Consider the following 16,717-nt stretch of genomic DNA (forward strand, 5'->3'; position numbering starts at 1 on the left):
CCGTCCGCGTCCCGACTTGTCCAGACTTTGCTCGGCTGCCGCTCGCTGCCGCTCGGGTCGTGGTCCATATGACAGCGCAAGCACGACAAACGTCTGCGGGACGAGACGAGACGAGACGACAAGGAATAAATTCGTGATTACAAAAATTTGGAACTCTACACTCCTACACAAAAATAGGCGGTGACGTATTTCAGAAATCACCTGCCGATTCGTACTGTTTTGTCGTTTTCAAAGTCTTCTTGGCAAACTTGGTTAGCACATTCTCCCTCAAACAGAGTTAATTACTGCATTTTCGTACCATTACAGTAGTTTAAAAGGCTTAAGGAAGCATCTTTGTCACAACAGAAAGGTAGTTTGAAAATTGGGCTGGCAGGGGTAGCGACATAATAACAAAAAAAAAAAAAAAAAAGGAAGACAGCCAACAGCACCCGGGTTTCCCAGGCGGTCACCCATCCAAGTACTAACCGGGCACGATGATGCTTAACTTCGGTGATCGGACGAGAACCGGTGTATTCATCATGGTATGGCCGTTGGCGCTCATCTAATGTAGGAGCACGGCAGAATTCGCGTTCGGCTTTTCTCCCAACACACGAAATGTTAGTTTTCGGCCGCATTTGACGAAAGCACTTCCTTCCGCAACAGCCAGTTCCTCGAGGACGGCGCGGGGGGCGCGCCCGGCGTCCCAGCAGAGCGACGGCCGAATTAGCGGGCGCACCGCCGCGTGTGTCAGACGCACTGCTGCTCGTTGCACCTCCTGTCATTCGCTGCGCGCGTGCAGCCTTCGACACTAGCGGAGGACGCATCTTGTCCCTGGTGTCCAGCGGAGGGCCTGTGCGTGGTGTGGCAGTGTCGTGCTGGAGGGCGCCACTGGTAGCATGTGGGCTTCCTCGCCTCGCCTCGCCTCGCCTCGCCTCGCCTCGCCTCGCCTCACACCAGGTGTGTGCGTAGTTTGCAGTGCATTCGCACCATTCCTATCCCTGTCCCCGTCCGCGTCCCGACTTGTCCCGACTTTGCTCGGCTGCCGCTCGCTGCCGCTCGGGTCGTGGTCCATATGACAGCGCAAGCACGACAAACGTCTGCGGGACGAGACGAGACGAGACGACAAGGAATAAATTCGTGATTACAAAAATTTGGAACTCTACACTCCTACACAAAAATAGGCGGTGACGTATTTCAGAAATCACCTGCCGATTCGTACTGTTTTGTCGTTTTCAAAGTCTTCTTGGCAAACTTGGTTAGCACATTCTCCCTCAAACAGAGTTAATTACTGCATTTTCGTACCATTACAGTAGTTTAAAAGGCTTAAGGAAGCATCTTTGTCACAACAGAAAGGTAGTTTGAAAATTGGGCTGGCAGGGGTAGCGACATAATAACAAAAAAAAAAAATCAAAAGGAAGACAGCCAACAGCACCCGGGTTTCCCAGGCGGTCACCCATCCAAGTACTAACCGGGCACGATGATGCTTAACTTCGGTGATCGGACGAGAACCGGTGTATTCATCATGGTATGGCCGTTGGCGCTCATCTAATGTAGGAGCACGGCAGAATTCGCGTTCGGCTTTTCTCCCAACACACGAAATGTTAGTTTTCGGCCGCATTTGACGAAAGCACTTCCTTCCGCAACAGCCAGTTCCTCGAGGACGGCGCGGGGGGCGCGCCCGGCGTCCCAGCAGAGCGACGGCCGAATTAGCGGGCGCACCGCCGCGTGTGTCAGACGCACTGCTGCTCGTTGCACCTCCTGTCATTCGCTGCGCGCGTGCAGCCTTCGACACTAGCGGAGGACGCATCTTGTCCCTGGTGTCCAGCGGAGGGCCTGTGCGTGGTGTGGCAGTGTCGTGCTGGAGGGCGCCACTGGTAGCATGTGGGCTTCCTCGCCTCGCCTCGCCTCGCCTCGCCTCGCCTCGCCTCGCCTCACACCAGGTGTGTGCGTAGTTTGCAGTGCATTCGCACCATTCCTATCCCTGTCCCCGTCCGCGTCCCGACTTGTCCCGACTTTGCTCGGCTGCCGCTCGCTGCCGCTCGGGTCGTGGTCCATATGACAGCGCAAGCACGACAAACGTCTGCGGGACGAGACGAGACGAGACGACAAGGAATAAATTCGTGATTACAAAAATTTGGAACTCTACACTCCTACACAAAAATAGGCGGTGACGTATTTCAGAAATCACCTGCCGATTCGTACTGTTTTGTCGTTTTCAAAGTCTTCTTGGCAAACTTGGTTAGCACATTCTCCCTCAAACAGAGTTAATTACTGCATTTTCGTACCATTACAGTAGTTTAAAAGGCTTAAGGAAGCATCTTTGTCACAACAGAAAGGTAGTTTGAAAATTGGGCTGGCAGGGGTAGCGACATAATAACAAAAAAAAAAAATCAAAAGGAAGACAGCCAACAGCACCCGGGTTTCCCAGGCGGTCACCCATCCAAGTACTAACCGGGCACGATGATGCTTAACTTCGGTGATCGGACGAGAACCGGTGTATTCATCATGGTATGGCCGTTGGCGCTCATCTAATGTAGGAGCACGGCAGAATTCGCGTTCGGCTTTTCTCCCAACACACGAAATGTTAGTTTTCGGCCGCATTTGACGAAAGCACTTCCTTCCGCAACAGCCAGTTCCTCGAGGACGGCGCGGGGGGCGCGCCCGGCGTCCCAGCAGAGCGACGGCCGAATTAGCGGGCGCACCGCCGCGTGTGTCAGACGCACTGCTGCTCGTTGCACCTCCTGTCATTCGCTGCGCGCGTGCAGCCTTCGACACTAGCGGAGGACGCATCTTGTCCCTGGTGTCCAGCGGAGGGCCTGTGCGTGGTGTGGCAGTGTCGTGCTGGAGGGCGCCACTGGTAGCATGTGGGCTTCCTCGCCTCGCCTCGCCTCGCCTCGCCTCGCCTCGCCTCGCCTCACACCAGGTGTGTGCGTAGTTTGCAGTGCATTCGCACCATTCCTATCCCTGTCCCCGTCCGCGTCCCGACTTGTCCAGACTTTGCTCGGCTGCCGCTCGCTGCCGCTCGGGTCGTGGTCCATATGACAGCGCAAGCACGACAAACGTCTGCGGGACGAGACGAGACGAGACGACAAGGAATAAATTCGTGATTACAAAAATTTGGAACTCTACACTCCTACACAAAAATAGGCGGTGACGTATTTCAGAAATCACCTGCCGATTCGTACTGTTTTGTCGTTTTCAAAGTCTTCTTGGCAAACTTGGTTAGCACATTCTCCCTCAAACAGAGTTAATTACTGCATTTTCGTACCATTACAGTAGTTTAAAAGGCTTAAGGAAGCATCTTTGTCACAACAGAAAGGTAGTTTGAAAATTGGGCTGGCAGGGGTAGCGACATAATAACAAAAAAAAAAAAAAAAAAGGAAGACAGCCAACAGCACCCGGGTTTCCCAGGCGGTCACCCATCCAAGTACTAACCGGGCACGATGATGCTTAACTTCGGTGATCGGACGAGAACCGGTGTATTCATCATGGTATGGCCGTTGGCGCTCATCTAATGTAGGAGCACGGCAGAATTCGCGTTCGGCTTTTCTCCCAACACACGAAATGTTAGTTTTCGGCCGCATTTGACGAAAGCACTTCCTTCCGCAACAGCCAGTTCCTCGAGGACGGCGCGGGGGGCGCGCCCGGCGTCCCAGCAGAGCGACGGCCGAATTAGCGGGCGCACCGCCGCGTGTGTCAGACGCACTGCTGCTCGTTGCACCTCCTGTCATTCGCTGCGCGCGTGCAGCCTTCGACACTAGCGGAGGACGCATCTTGTCCCTGGTGTCCAGCGGAGGGCCTGTGCGTGGTGTGGCAGTGTCGTGCTGGAGGGCGCCACTGGTAGCATGTGGGCTTCCTCGCCTCGCCTCGCCTCGCCTCGCCTCGCCTCGCCTCGCCTCACACCAGGTGTGTGCGTAGTTTGCAGTGCATTCGCACCATTCCTATCCCTGTCCCCGTCCGCGTCCCGACTTGTCCCGACTTTGCTCGGCTGCCGCTCGCTGCCGCTCGGGTCGTGGTCCATATGACAGCGCAAGCACGACAAACGTCTGCGGGACGAGACGAGACGAGACGACAAGGAATAAATTCGTGATTACAAAAATTTGGAACTCTACACTCCTACACAAAAATAGGCGGTGACGTATTTCAGAAATCACCTGCCGATTCGTACTGTTTTGTCGTTTTCAAAGTCTTCTTGGCAAACTTGGTTAGCACATTCTCCCTCAAACAGAGTTAATTACTGCATTTTCGTACCATTACAGTAGTTTAAAAGGCTTAAGGAAGCATCTTTGTCACAACAGAAAGGTAGTTTGAAAATTGGGCTGGCAGGGGTAGCGACATAATAACAAAAAAAAAAAATCAAAAGGAAGACAGCCAACAGCACCCGGGTTTCCCAGGCGGTCACCCATCCAAGTACTAACCGGGCACGATGATGCTTAACTTCGGTGATCGGACGAGAACCGGTGTATTCATCATGGTATGGCCGTTGGCGCTCATCTAATGTAGGAGCACGGCAGAATTCGCGTTCGGCTTTTCTCCCAACACACGAAATGTTAGTTTTCGGCCGCATTTGACGAAAGCACTTCCTTCCGCAACAGCCAGTTCCTCGAGGACGGCGCGGGGGGCGCGCCCGGCGTCCCAGCAGAGCGACGGCCGAATTAGCGGGCGCACCGCCGCGTGTGTCAGACGCACTGCTGCTCGTTGCACCTCCTGTCATTCGCTGCGCGCGTGCAGCCTTCGACACTAGCGGAGGACGCATCTTGTCCCTGGTGTCCAGCGGAGGGCCTGTGCGTGGTGTGGCAGTGTCGTGCTGGAGGGCGCCACTGGTAGCATGTGGGCTTCCTCGCCTCGCCTCGCCTCGCCTCGCCTCGCCTCGCCTCGCCTCACACCAGGTGTGTGCGTAGTTTGCAGTGCATTCGCACCATTCCTATCCCTGTCCCCGTCCGCGTCCCGACTTGTCCCGACTTTGCTCGGCTGCCGCTCGCTGCCGCTCGGGTCGTGGTCCATATGACAGCGCAAGCACGACAAACGTCTGCGGGACGAGACGAGACGAGACGACAAGGAATAAATTCGTGATTACAAAAATTTGGAACTCTACACTCCTACACAAAAATAGGCGGTGACGTATTTCAGAAATCACCTGCCGATTCGTACTGTTTTGTCGTTTTCAAAGTCTTCTTGGCAAACTTGGTTAGCACATTCTCCCTCAAACAGAGTTAATTACTGCATTTTCGTACCATTACAGTAGTTTAAAAGGCTTAAGGAAGCATCTTTGTCACAACAGAAAGGTAGTTTGAAAATTGGGCTGGCAGGGGTAGCGACATAATAACAAAAAAAAAAAATCAAAAGGAAGACAGCCAACAGCACCCGGGTTTCCCAGGCGGTCACCCATCCAAGTACTAACCGGGCACGATGATGCTTAACTTCGGTGATCGGACGAGAACCGGTGTATTCATCATGGTATGGCCGTTGGCGCTCATCTAATGTAGGAGCACGGCAGAATTCGCGTTCGGCTTTTCTCCCAACACACGAAATGTTAGTTTTCGGCCGCATTTGACGAAAGCACTTCCTTCCGCAACAGCCAGTTCCTCGAGGACGGCGCGGGGGGCGCGCCCGGCGTCCCAGCAGAGCGACGGCCGAATTAGCGGGCGCACCGCCGCGTGTGTCAGACGCACTGCTGCTCGTTGCACCTCCTGTCATTCGCTGCGCGCGTGCAGCCTTCGACACTAGCGGAGGACGCATCTTGTCCCTGGTGTCCAGCGGAGGGCCTGTGCGTGGTGTGGCAGTGTCGTGCTGGAGGGCGCCACTGGTAGCATGTGGGCTTCCTCGCCTCGCCTCGCCTCGCCTCGCCTCGCCTCACACCAGGTGTGTGCGTAGTTTGCAGTGCATTCGCACCATTCCTATCCCTGTCCCCGTCCGCGTCCCGACTTGTCCCGACTTTGCTCGGCTGCCGCTCGCTGCCGCTCGGGTCGTGGTCCATATGACAGCGCAAGCACGACAAACGTCTGCGGGACGAGACGAGACGAGACGACAAGGAATAAATTCGTGATTACAAAAATTTGGAACTCTACACTCCTACACAAAAATAGGCGGTGACGTATTTCAGAAATCACCTGCCGATTCGTACTGTTTTGTCGTTTTCAAAGTCTTCTTGGCAAACTTGGTTAGCACATTCTCCCTCAAACAGAGTTAATTACTGCATTTTCGTACCATTACAGTAGTTTAAAAGGCTTAAGGAAGCATCTTTGTCACAACAGAAAGGTAGTTTGAAAATTGGGCTGGCAGGGGTAGCGACATAATAACAAAAAAAAAAAATCAAAAGGAAGACAGCCAACAGCACCCGGGTTTCCCAGGCGGTCACCCATCCAAGTACTAACCGGGCACGATGATGCTTAACTTCGGTGATCGGACGAGAACCGGTGTATTCATCATGGTATGGCCGTTGGCGCTCATCTAATGTAGGAGCACGGCAGAATTCGCGTTCGGCTTTTCTCCCAACACACGAAATGTTAGTTTTCGGCCGCATTTGACGAAAGCACTTCCTTCCGCAACAGCCAGTTCCTCGAGGACGGCGCGGGGGGCGCGCCCGGCGTCCCAGCAGAGCGACGGCCGAATTAGCGGGCGCACCGCCGCGTGTGTCAGACGCACTGCTGCTCGTTGCACCTCCTGTCATTCGCTGCGCGCGTGCAGCCTTCGACACTAGCGGAGGACGCATCTTGTCCCTGGTGTCCAGCGGAGGGCCTGTGCGTGGTGTGGCAGTGTCGTGCTGGAGGGCGCCACTGGTAGCATGTGGGCTTCCTCGCCTCGCCTCGCCTCGCCTCGCCTCGCCTCGCCTCACACCAGGTGTGTGCGTAGTTTGCAGTGCATTCGCACCATTCCTATCCCTGTCCCCGTCCGCGTCCCGACTTGTCCCGACTTTGCTCGGCTGCCGCTCGCTGCCGCTCGGGTCGTGGTCCATATGACAGCGCAAGCACGACAAACGTCTGCGGGACGAGACGAGACGAGACGACAAGGAATAAATTCGTGATTACAAAAATTTGGAACTCTACACTCCTACACAAAAATAGGCGGTGACGTATTTCAGAAATCACCTGCCGATTCGTACTGTTTTGTCGTTTTCAAAGTCTTCTTGGCAAACTTGGTTAGCACATTCTCCCTCAAACAGAGTTAATTACTGCATTTTCGTACCATTACAGTAGTTTAAAAGGCTTAAGGAAGCATCTTTGTCACAACAGAAAGGTAGTTTGAAAATTGGGCTGGCAGGGGTAGCGACATAATAACAAAAAAAAAAAATCAAAAGGAAGACAGCCAACAGCACCCGGGTTTCCCAGGCGGTCACCCATCCAAGTACTAACCGGGCACGATGATGCTTAACTTCGGTGATCGGACGAGAACCGGTGTATTCATCATGGTATGGCCGTTGGCGCTCATCTAATGTAGGAGCACGGCAGAATTCGCGTTCGGCTTTTCTCCCAACACACGAAATGTTAGTTTTCGGCCGCATTTGACGAAAGCACTTCCTTCCGCAACAGCCAGTTCCTCGAGGACGGCGCGGGGGGCGCGCCCGGCGTCCCAGCAGAGCGACGGCCGAATTAGCGGGCGCACCGCCGCGTGTGTCAGACGCACTGCTGCTCGTTGCACCTCCTGTCATTCGCTGCGCGCGTGCAGCCTTCGACACTAGCGGAGGACGCATCTTGTCCCTGGTGTCCAGCGGAGGGCCTGTGCGTGGTGTGGCAGTGTCGTGCTGGAGGGCGCCACTGGTAGCATGTGGGCTTCCTCGCCTCGCCTCGCCTCGCCTCGCCTCGCCTCGCCTCGCCTCACACCAGGTGTGTGCGTAGTTTGCAGTGCATTCGCACCATTCCTATCCCTGTCCCCGTCCGCGTCCCGACTTGTCCAGACTTTGCTCGGCTGCCGCTCGCTGCCGCTCGGGTCGTGGTCCATATGACAGCGCAAGCACGACAAACGTCTGCGGGACGAGACGAGACGAGACGACAAGGAATAAATTCGTGATTACAAAAATTTGGAACTCTACACTCCTACACAAAAATAGGCGGTGACGTATTTCAGAAATCACCTGCCGATTCGTACTGTTTTGTCGTTTTCAAAGTCTTCTTGGCAAACTTGGTTAGCACATTCTCCCTCAAACAGAGTTAATTACTGCATTTTCGTACCATTACAGTAGTTTAAAAGGCTTAAGGAAGCATCTTTGTCACAACAGAAAGGTAGTTTGAAAATTGGGCTGGCAGGGGTAGCGACATAATAACAAAAAAAAAAAAAAAAAGGAAGACAGCCAACAGCACCCGGGTTTCCCAGGCGGTCACCCATCCAAGTACTAACCGGGCACGATGATGCTTAACTTCGGTGATCGGACGAGAACCGGTGTATTCATCATGGTATGGCCGTTGGCGCTCATCTAATGTAGGAGCACGGCAGAATTCGCGTTCGGCTTTTCTCCCAACACACGAAATGTTAGTTTTCGGCCGCATTTGACGAAAGCACTTCCTTCCGCAACAGCCAGTTCCTCGAGGACGGCGCGGGGGGCGCGCCCGGCGTCCCAGCAGAGCGACGGCCGAATTAGCGGGCGCACCGCCGCGTGTGTCAGACGCACTGCTGCTCGTTGCACCTCCTGTCATTCGCTGCGCGCGTGCAGCCTTCGACACTAGCGGAGGACGCATCTTGTCCCTGGTGTCCAGCGGAGGGCCTGTGCGTGGTGTGGCAGTGTCGTGCTGGAGGGCGCCACTGGTAGCATGTGGGCTTCCTCGCCTCGCCTCGCCTCGCCTCGCCTCGCCTCGCCTCGCCTCACACCAGGTGTGTGCGTAGTTTGCAGTGCATTCGCACCATTCCTATCCCTGTCCCCGTCCGCGTCCCGACTTGTCCCGACTTTGCTCGGCTGCCGCTCGCTGCCGCTCGGGTCGTGGTCCATATGACAGCGCAAGCACGACAAACGTCTGCGGGACGAGACGAGACGAGACGACAAGGAATAAATTCGTGATTACAAAAATTTGGAACTCTACACTCCTACACAAAAATAGGCGGTGACGTATTTCAGAAATCACCTGCCGATTCGTACTGTTTTGTCGTTTTCAAAGTCTTCTTGGCAAACTTGGTTAGCACATTCTCCCTCAAACAGAGTTAATTACTGCATTTTCGTACCATTACAGTAGTTTAAAAGGCTTAAGGAAGCATCTTTGTCACAACAGAAAGGTAGTTTGAAAATTGGGCTGGCAGGGGTAGCGACATAATAACAAAAAAACAAAATCAAAAGGAAGACAGCCAACAGCACCCGGGTTTCCCAGGCGGTCACCCATCCAAGTACTAACCGGGCACGATGATGCTTAACTTCGGTGATCGGACGAGAACCGGTGTATTCATCATGGTATGGCCGTTGGCGCTCATCTAATGTAGGAGCACGGCAGAATTCGCGTTCGGCTTTTCTCCCAACACACGAAATGTTAGTTTTCGGCCGCATTTGACGAAAGCACTTCCTTCCGCAACAGCCAGTTCCTCGAGGACGGCGCGGGGGGCGCGCCCGGCGTCCCAGCAGAGCGACGGCCGAATTAGCGGGCGCACCGCCGCGTGTGTCAGACGCACTGCTGCTCGTTGCACCTCCTGTCATTCGCTGCGCGCGTGCAGCCTTCGACACTAGCGGAGGACGCATCTTGTCCCTGGTGTCCAGCGGAGGGCCTGTGCGTGGTGTGGCAGTGTCGTGCTGGAGGGCGCCACTGGTAGCATGTGGGCTTCCTCGCCTCGCCTCGCCTCGCCTCGCCTCGCCTCGCCTCGCCTCACACCAGGTGTGTGCGTAGTTTGCAGTGCATTCGCACCATTCCTATCCCTGTCCCCGTCCGCGTCCCGACTTGTCCCGACTTTGCTCGGCTGCCGCTCGCTGCCGCTCGGGTCGTGGTCCATATGACAGCGCAAGCACGACAAACGTCTGCGGGACGAGACGAGACGAGACGACAAGGAATAAATTCGTGATTACAAAAATTTGGAACTCTACACTCCTACACAAAAATAGGCGGTGACGTATTTCAGAAATCACCTGCCGATTCGTACTGTTTTGTCGTTTTCAAAGTCTTCTTGGCAAACTTGGTTAGCACATTCTCCCTCAAACAGAGTTAATTACTGCATTTTCGTACCATTACAGTAGTTTAAAAGGCTTAAGGAAGCATCTTTGTCACAACAGAAAGGTAGTTTGAAAATTGGGCTGGCAGGGGTAGCGACATAATAACAAAAAAAAAAAAAAAAAGGAAGACAGCCAACAGCACCCGGGTTTCCCAGGCGGTCACCCATCCAAGTACTAACCGGGCACGATGATGCTTAACTTCGGTGATCGGACGAGAACCGGTGTATTCATCATGGTATGGCCGTTGGCGCTCATCTAATGTAGGAGCACGGCAGAATTCGCGTTCGGCTTTTCTCCCAACACACGAAATGTTAGTTTTCGGCCGCATTTGACGAAAGCACTTCCTTCCGCAACAGCCAGTTCCTCGAGGACGGCGCGGGGGGCGCGCCCGGCGTCCCAGCAGAGCGACGGCCGAATTAGCGGGCGCACCGCCGCGTGTGTCAGACGCACTGCTGCTCGTTGCACCTCCTGTCATTCGCTGCGCGCGTGCAGCCTTCGACACTAGCGGAGGACGCATCTTGTCCCTGGTGTCCAGCGGAGGGCCTGTGCGTGGTGTGGCAGTGTCGTGCTGGAGGGCGCCACTGGTAGCATGTGGGCTTCCTCGCCTCGCCTCGCCTCGCCTCGCCTCGCCTCGCCTCGCCTCACACCAGGTGTGTGCGTAGTTTGCAGTGCATTCGCACCATTCCTATCCCTGTCCCCGTCCGCGTCCCGACTTGTCCCGACTTTGCTCGGCTGCCGCTCGCTGCCGCTCGGGTCGTGGTCCATATGACAGCGCAAGCACGACAAACGTCTGCGGGACGAGACGAGACGAGACGACAAGGAATAAATTCGTGATTACAAAAATTTGGAACTCTACACTCCTACACAAAAATAGGCGGTGACGTATTTCAGAAATCACCTGCCGATTCGTACTGTTTTGTCGTTTTCAAAGTCTTCTTGGCAAACTTGGTTAGCACATTCTCCCTCAAACAGAGTTAATTACTGCATTTTCGTACCATTACAGTAGTTTAAAAGGCTTAAGGAAGCATCTTTGTCACAACAGAAAGGTAGTTTGAAAATTGGGCTGGCAGGGGTAGCGACATAATAACAAAAAAAAAAAAAGGAAGACAGCCAACAGCACCCGGGTTTCCCAGGCGGTCACCCATCCAAGTACTAACCGGGCACGATGATGCTTAACTTCGGTGATCGGACGAGAACCGGTGTATTCATCATGGTATGGCCGTTGGCGCTCATCTAATGTAGGAGCACGGCAGAATTCGCGTTCGGCTTTTCTCCCAACACACGAAATGTTAGTTTTCGGCCGCATTTGACGAAAGCACTTCCTTCCGCAACAGCCAGTTCCTCGAGGACGGCGCGGGGGGCGCGCCCGGCGTCCCAGCAGAGCGACGGCCGAATTAGCGGGCGCACCGCCGCGTGTGTCAGACGCACTGCTGCTCGTTGCACCTCCTGTCATTCGCTGCGCGCGTGCAGCCTTCGACACTAGCGGAGGACGCATCTTGTCCCTGGTGTCCAGCGGAGGGCCTGTGCGTGATGTGGCAGTGTCGTGCTGGAGGGCGCCACTGGTAGCATGTGGGCTTCCTCGCCTCGCCTCGCCTCGCCTCGCCTCGCCTCACACCAGGTGTGTGCGTAGTTTGCAGTGCATTCGCACCATTCCTATCCCTGTCCCCGTCCGCGTCCCGACTTGTCCCGACTTTGCTCGGCTGCCGCTCGCTGCCGCTCGGGTCGTGGTCCATATGACAGCGCAAGCACGACAAACGTCTGCGGGACGAGACGAGACGAGACGACAAGGAATAAATTCGTGATTACAAAAATTTGGAACTCTACACTCCTACACAAAAATAGGCGGTGACGTATTTCAGAAATCACCTGCCGATTCGTACTGTTTTGTCGTTTTCAAAGTCTTCTTGGCAAACTTGGTTAGCACATTCTCCCTCAAACAGAGTTAATTACTGCATTTTCGTACCATTACAGTAGTTTAAAAGGCTTAAGGAAGCATCTTTGTCACAACAGAAAGGTAGTTTGAAAATTGGGCTGGCAGGGGTAGCGACATAATAACAAAAAAAAAAAAAGGAAGACAGCCAACAGCACCCGGGTTTCCCAGGCGGTCACCCATCCAAGTACTAACCGGGCACGATGATGCTTAACTTCGGTGATCGGACGAGAACCGGTGTATTCATCATGGTATGGCCGTTGGCGCTCATCTAATGTAGGAGCACGGCAGAATTCGCGTTCGGCTTTTCTCCCAACACACGAAATGTTAGTTTTCGGCCGCATTTGACGAAAGCACTTCCTTCCGCAACAGCCAGTTCCTCGAGGACGGCGCGGGGGGCGCGCCCGGCGTCCCAGCAGAGCGACGGCCGAATTAGCGGGCGCACCGCCGCGTGTGTCAGACGCACTGCTGCTCGTTGCACCTCCTGTCATTCGCTGCGCGCGTGCAGCCTTCGACACTAGCGGAGGACGCATCTTGTCCCTGGTGTCCAGCGGAGGGCCTGTGCGTGATGTGGCAGTGTCGTGCTGGAGGGCGCCACTGGTAGCATGTGGGCTTCCTCGCCTCGCCTCGCCTCGCCTCGCCTCGCCTCACACCAGGTGTGTGCGTAGTTTGCAGTGCATTCGCACCATTCCTATCCCTGTCCCCGTCCGCGTCCCGACTTGTCCCGACTTTGCTCGGCTGCCGCTCGCTGCCGCTCGGGTCGTGGTCCATATGACAGCGCAAGCACGACAAACGTCTGCGGGACGAGACGAGACGAGACGACAAGGAATAAATTCGTGATTACAAAAATTTGGAACTCTACACTCCTACACAAAAATAGGCGGTGACGTATTTCAGAAATCACCTGCCGATTCGTACTGTTTTGTCGTTTTCAAAGTCTTCTTGGCAAACTTGGTTAGCACATTCTCCCTCAAACAGAGTTAATTACTGCATTTTCGTACCATTACAGTAGTTTAAAAGGCTTAAGGAAGCATCTTTGTCACAACAGAAAGGTAGTTTGAAAATTGGGCTGGCAGGGGTAGCGACATAATAACAAAAAAAAAAAATCAAAAGGAAGACAGCCAACAGCACCCGGGTTTCCCAGGCGGTCACCCATCCAAGTACTAACCGGGCACGATGATGCTTAACTTCGGTGATCGGACGAGAACCGGTGTATTCATCATGGTATGGCCGTTGGCGCTCATCTAATGTAGGAGCACGGCAGAATTCGCGTTCGGCTTTTCTCCCAACACACGAAATGTTAGTTTTCGGCCGCATTTGACGAAAGCACTTCCTTCCGCAACAGCCAGTTCCTCGAGGACGGCGCGGGGGGCGCGCCCGGCGTCCCAGCAGAGCGACGGCCGAATTAGCGGGCGCACCGCCGCGTGTGTCAGACGCACTGCTGCTCGTTGCACCTCCTGTCATTCGCTGCGCGCGTGCAGCCTTCGACACTAGCGGAGGACGCATCTTGTCCCTGGTGTCCAGCGGAGGGCCTGTGCGTGGTGTGGCAGTGTCGTGCTGGAGGGCGCCACTGGTAGCATGTGGGCTTCCTCGCCTCGCCTCGCCTCGCCTCGCCTCGCCTCGCCTCGCCTCACACCAGGTGTGTGCGTAGTTTGCAGTGCATTCGCACCATTCCTATCCCTGTCCCCGTCCGCGTCCCGACTTGTCCAGACTTTGCTCGGCTGCCGCTCGCTGCCGCTCGGGTCGTGGTCCATATGACAGCGCAAGCACGACAAACGTCTGCGGGACGAGACGAGACGAGACGACAAGGAATAAATTCGTGATTACAAAAATTTGGAACTCTACACTCCTACACAAAAATAGGCGGTGACGTATTTCAGAAATCACCTGCCGATTCGTACTGTTTTGTCGTTTTCAAAGTCTTCTTGGCAAACTTGGTTAGCACATTCTCCCTCAAACAGAGTTAATTACTGCATTTTCGTACCATTACAGTAGTTTAAAAGGCTTAAGGAAGCATCTTTGTCACAACAGAAAGGTAGTTTGAAAATTGGGCTGGCAGGGGTAGCGACATAATAACAAAAAAACAAAATCAAAAGGAAGACAGCCAACAGCACCCGGGTTTCCCAGGCGGTCACCCATCCAAGTACTAACCGGGCACGATGATGCTTAACTTCGGTGATCGGACGAGAACCGGTGTATTCATCATGGTATGGCCGTTGGCGCTCATCTAATGTAGGAGCACGGCAGAATTCGCGTTCGGCTTTTCTCCCAACACACGAAATGTTAGTTTTCGGCCGCATTTGACGAAAGCACTTCCTTCCGCAACAGCCAGTTCCTCGAGGACGGCGCGGGGGGCGCGCCCGGCGTCCCAGCAGAGCGACGGCCGAATTAGCGGGCGCACCGCCGCGTGTGTCAGACGCACTGCTGCTCGTTGCACCTCCTGTCATTCGCTGCGCGCGTGCAGCCTTCGACACTAGCGGAGGACGCATCTTGTCCCTGGTGTCCAGCGGAGGGCCTGTGCGTGGTGTGGCAGTGTCGTGCTGGAGGGCGCCACTGGTAGCATGTGGGCTTCCTCGCCTCGCCTCGCCTCGCCTCGCCTCGCCTCGCCTCGCCTCACACCAGGTGTGTGCGTAGTTTGCAGTGCATTCGCACCATTCCTATCCCTGTCCCCGTCCGCGTCCCGACTTGTCCCGACTTTGCTCGGCTGCCGCTCGCTGCCGCTCGGGTCGTGGTCCATATGACAGCGCAAGCACGACAAACGTCTGCGGGACGAGACGAGACGAGACGACAAGGAATAAATTCGTGATTACAAAAATTTGGAACTCTACACTCCTACACAAAAATAGGCGGTGACGTATTTCAGAAATCACCTGCCGATTCGTACTGTTTTGTCGTTTTCAAAGTCTTCTTGGCAAACTTGGTTAGCACATTCTCCCTCAAACAGAGTTAATTACTGCATTTTCGTACCATTACAGTAGTTTAAAAGGCTTAAGGAAGCATCTTTGTCACAACAGAAAGGTAGTTTGAAAATTGGGCTGGCAGGGGTAGCGACATAATAACAAAAAAAAAAAAGGAAGACAGCCAACAGCACCCGGGTTTCCCAGGCGGTCACCCATCCAAGTACTAACCGGGCACGATGATGCTTAACTTCGGTGATCGGACGAGAACCGGTGTATTCATCATGGTATGGCCGTTGGCGCTCATCTAATGTAGGAGCACGGCAGAATTCGCGTTCGGCTTTTCTCCCAACACACGAAATGTTAGTTTTCGGCCGCATTTGACGAAAGCACTTCCTTCCGCAACAGCCAGTTCCTCGAGGACGGCGCGGGGGGCGCGCCCGGCGTCCCAGCAGAGCGACGGCCGAATTAGCGGGCGCACCGCCGCGTGTGTCAGACGCACTGCTGCTCGTTGCACCTCCTGTCATTCGCTGCGCGCGTGCAGCCTTCGACACTAGCGGAGGACGCATCTTGTCCCTGGTGTCCAGCGGAGGGCCTGTGCGTGATGTGGCAGTGTCGTGCTGGAGGGCGCCACTGGTAGCATGTGGGCTTCCTCGCCTCGCCTCGCCTCGCCTCGCCTCGCCTCACACCAGGTGTGTGCGTAGTTTGCAGTGCATTCGCACCATTCCTATCCCTGTCCCCGTCCGCGTCCCGACTTGTCCCGACTTTGCTCGGCTGCCGCTCGCTGCCGCTCGGGTCGTGGTCCATATGACAGCGCAAGCACGACAAACGTCTGCGGGACGAGACGAGACGAGACGACAAGGAATAAATTCGTGATTACAAAAATTTGGAACTCTACACTCCTACACAAAAATAGGCGGTGACGTATTTCAGAAATCACCTGCCGATTCGTACTGTTTTGTCGTTTTCAAAGTCTTCTTGGCAAACTTGGTTAGCACATTCTCCCTCAAACAGAGTTAATTACTGCATTTTCGTACCATTACAGTAGTTTAAAAGGCTTAAGGAAGCATCTTTGTCACAACAGAAAGGTAGTTTGAAAATTGGGCTGGCAGGGGTAGCGACATAATAACAAAAAAAAAAAAGGAAGACAGCCAACAGCACCCGGGTTTCCCAGGCGGTCACCCATCCAAGTACTAACCGGGCACGATGATGCTTAACTTCGGTGATCGGACGAGAACCGGTGTATTCATCATGGTATGGCCGTTGGCGCTCATCTAATGTAGGAGCACGGCAGAATTCGCGTTCGGCTTTTCTCCCAACACACGAAATGTTAGTTTTCGGCCGCATTTGACGAAAGCACTTCCTTCCGCAACAGCCAGTTCCTCGAGGACGGCGCGGGGGGCGCGCCCGGCGTCCCAGCAGAGCGACGGCCGAATTAGCGGGCGCACCGCCGCGTGTGTCAGACGCACTGCTGCTCGTTGCACCTCCTGTCATTCGCTGCGCGCGTGCAGCCTTCGACACTAGCGGAGGACGCATCTTGTCCCTGGTGTCCAGCGGAGGGCCTGTGCGTGATGTGGCAGTGTCGTGCTGGAGGGCGCCACTGGTAGCATGTGGGCTTCCTCGCCTCGCCTCGCCTCGCCTCACACCAGGTGTGTGCGTAGTTTGCAGTGCATTCGCACCATTCCTATCCCTGTCCCCGTCCGCGTCCCGACTTGTCCAGACTTTGCTCGGCTGCCGCTCGCTGCCGCTCGGGTCGTGGTCCATATGACAGCGCAAGCACGACAAACGTCT

At 54.8% G+C, this 16,717-nt stretch overlaps 17 non-coding genes across 17 annotated transcripts; all 17 read right to left on the bottom strand.

Annotated features, from left to right (window-relative positions):
* Positions 1 to 416: 416 nt before the first annotated feature.
* On the bottom strand, positions 417 to 535 carry LOC126213843 (5S ribosomal RNA). The gene has a single exon (XR_007541485.1). It is a non-coding gene; the product is annotated as a 5S ribosomal RNA (ribosomal RNA).
* An 864-nt stretch (positions 536 to 1,399) lies between these two features.
* Positions 1,400 to 1,518, bottom strand: LOC126213844 (5S ribosomal RNA). The gene has a single exon (XR_007541486.1). It is a non-coding gene; the product is annotated as a 5S ribosomal RNA (ribosomal RNA).
* An 864-nt stretch (positions 1,519 to 2,382) lies between these two features.
* Positions 2,383 to 2,501, bottom strand: LOC126213845 (5S ribosomal RNA). Its single transcript, XR_007541487.1, has one exon. It is a non-coding gene; the product is annotated as a 5S ribosomal RNA (ribosomal RNA).
* Positions 2,502 to 3,365: 864 nt separating this feature from the next.
* LOC126213846 (5S ribosomal RNA) lies at positions 3,366 to 3,484 on the bottom strand. The gene has a single exon (XR_007541488.1). It is a non-coding gene; the product is annotated as a 5S ribosomal RNA (ribosomal RNA).
* An 864-nt stretch (positions 3,485 to 4,348) lies between these two features.
* On the bottom strand, positions 4,349 to 4,467 carry LOC126213847 (5S ribosomal RNA). Its single transcript, XR_007541489.1, has one exon. It is a non-coding gene; the product is annotated as a 5S ribosomal RNA (ribosomal RNA).
* Positions 4,468 to 5,331: 864 nt separating this feature from the next.
* On the bottom strand, positions 5,332 to 5,450 carry LOC126213848 (5S ribosomal RNA). Its single transcript, XR_007541490.1, has one exon. It is a non-coding gene; the product is annotated as a 5S ribosomal RNA (ribosomal RNA).
* Positions 5,451 to 6,304: 854 nt separating this feature from the next.
* Positions 6,305 to 6,423, bottom strand: LOC126213850 (5S ribosomal RNA). The gene has a single exon (XR_007541492.1). It is a non-coding gene; the product is annotated as a 5S ribosomal RNA (ribosomal RNA).
* An 859-nt stretch (positions 6,424 to 7,282) lies between these two features.
* LOC126213852 (5S ribosomal RNA) lies at positions 7,283 to 7,401 on the bottom strand. Its single transcript, XR_007541493.1, has one exon. It is a non-coding gene; the product is annotated as a 5S ribosomal RNA (ribosomal RNA).
* Positions 7,402 to 8,264: 863 nt separating this feature from the next.
* On the bottom strand, positions 8,265 to 8,383 carry LOC126213853 (5S ribosomal RNA). Its single transcript, XR_007541494.1, has one exon. It is a non-coding gene; the product is annotated as a 5S ribosomal RNA (ribosomal RNA).
* An 864-nt stretch (positions 8,384 to 9,247) lies between these two features.
* Positions 9,248 to 9,366, bottom strand: LOC126213854 (5S ribosomal RNA). The gene has a single exon (XR_007541495.1). It is a non-coding gene; the product is annotated as a 5S ribosomal RNA (ribosomal RNA).
* Positions 9,367 to 10,229: 863 nt separating this feature from the next.
* LOC126213855 (5S ribosomal RNA) lies at positions 10,230 to 10,348 on the bottom strand. Its single transcript, XR_007541496.1, has one exon. It is a non-coding gene; the product is annotated as a 5S ribosomal RNA (ribosomal RNA).
* An 859-nt stretch (positions 10,349 to 11,207) lies between these two features.
* On the bottom strand, positions 11,208 to 11,326 carry LOC126213856 (5S ribosomal RNA). The gene has a single exon (XR_007541497.1). It is a non-coding gene; the product is annotated as a 5S ribosomal RNA (ribosomal RNA).
* An 849-nt stretch (positions 11,327 to 12,175) lies between these two features.
* LOC126213857 (5S ribosomal RNA) lies at positions 12,176 to 12,294 on the bottom strand. Its single transcript, XR_007541498.1, has one exon. It is a non-coding gene; the product is annotated as a 5S ribosomal RNA (ribosomal RNA).
* An 854-nt stretch (positions 12,295 to 13,148) lies between these two features.
* Positions 13,149 to 13,267, bottom strand: LOC126213858 (5S ribosomal RNA). The gene has a single exon (XR_007541499.1). It is a non-coding gene; the product is annotated as a 5S ribosomal RNA (ribosomal RNA).
* Positions 13,268 to 14,131: 864 nt separating this feature from the next.
* On the bottom strand, positions 14,132 to 14,250 carry LOC126213859 (5S ribosomal RNA). Its single transcript, XR_007541500.1, has one exon. It is a non-coding gene; the product is annotated as a 5S ribosomal RNA (ribosomal RNA).
* An 858-nt stretch (positions 14,251 to 15,108) lies between these two features.
* On the bottom strand, positions 15,109 to 15,227 carry LOC126213860 (5S ribosomal RNA). Its single transcript, XR_007541501.1, has one exon. It is a non-coding gene; the product is annotated as a 5S ribosomal RNA (ribosomal RNA).
* An 848-nt stretch (positions 15,228 to 16,075) lies between these two features.
* On the bottom strand, positions 16,076 to 16,194 carry LOC126213863 (5S ribosomal RNA). The gene has a single exon (XR_007541503.1). It is a non-coding gene; the product is annotated as a 5S ribosomal RNA (ribosomal RNA).
* Positions 16,195 to 16,717: the final 523 nt, after the last annotated feature.

The sequence above is a fragment of the Schistocerca nitens genome, chromosome 11 (genome assembly GCF_023898315.1).
Source record: "Schistocerca nitens isolate TAMUIC-IGC-003100 chromosome 11, iqSchNite1.1, whole genome shotgun sequence".
Taxonomy (NCBI): Eukaryota; Metazoa; Arthropoda; class Insecta; order Orthoptera; family Acrididae; genus Schistocerca; species Schistocerca nitens.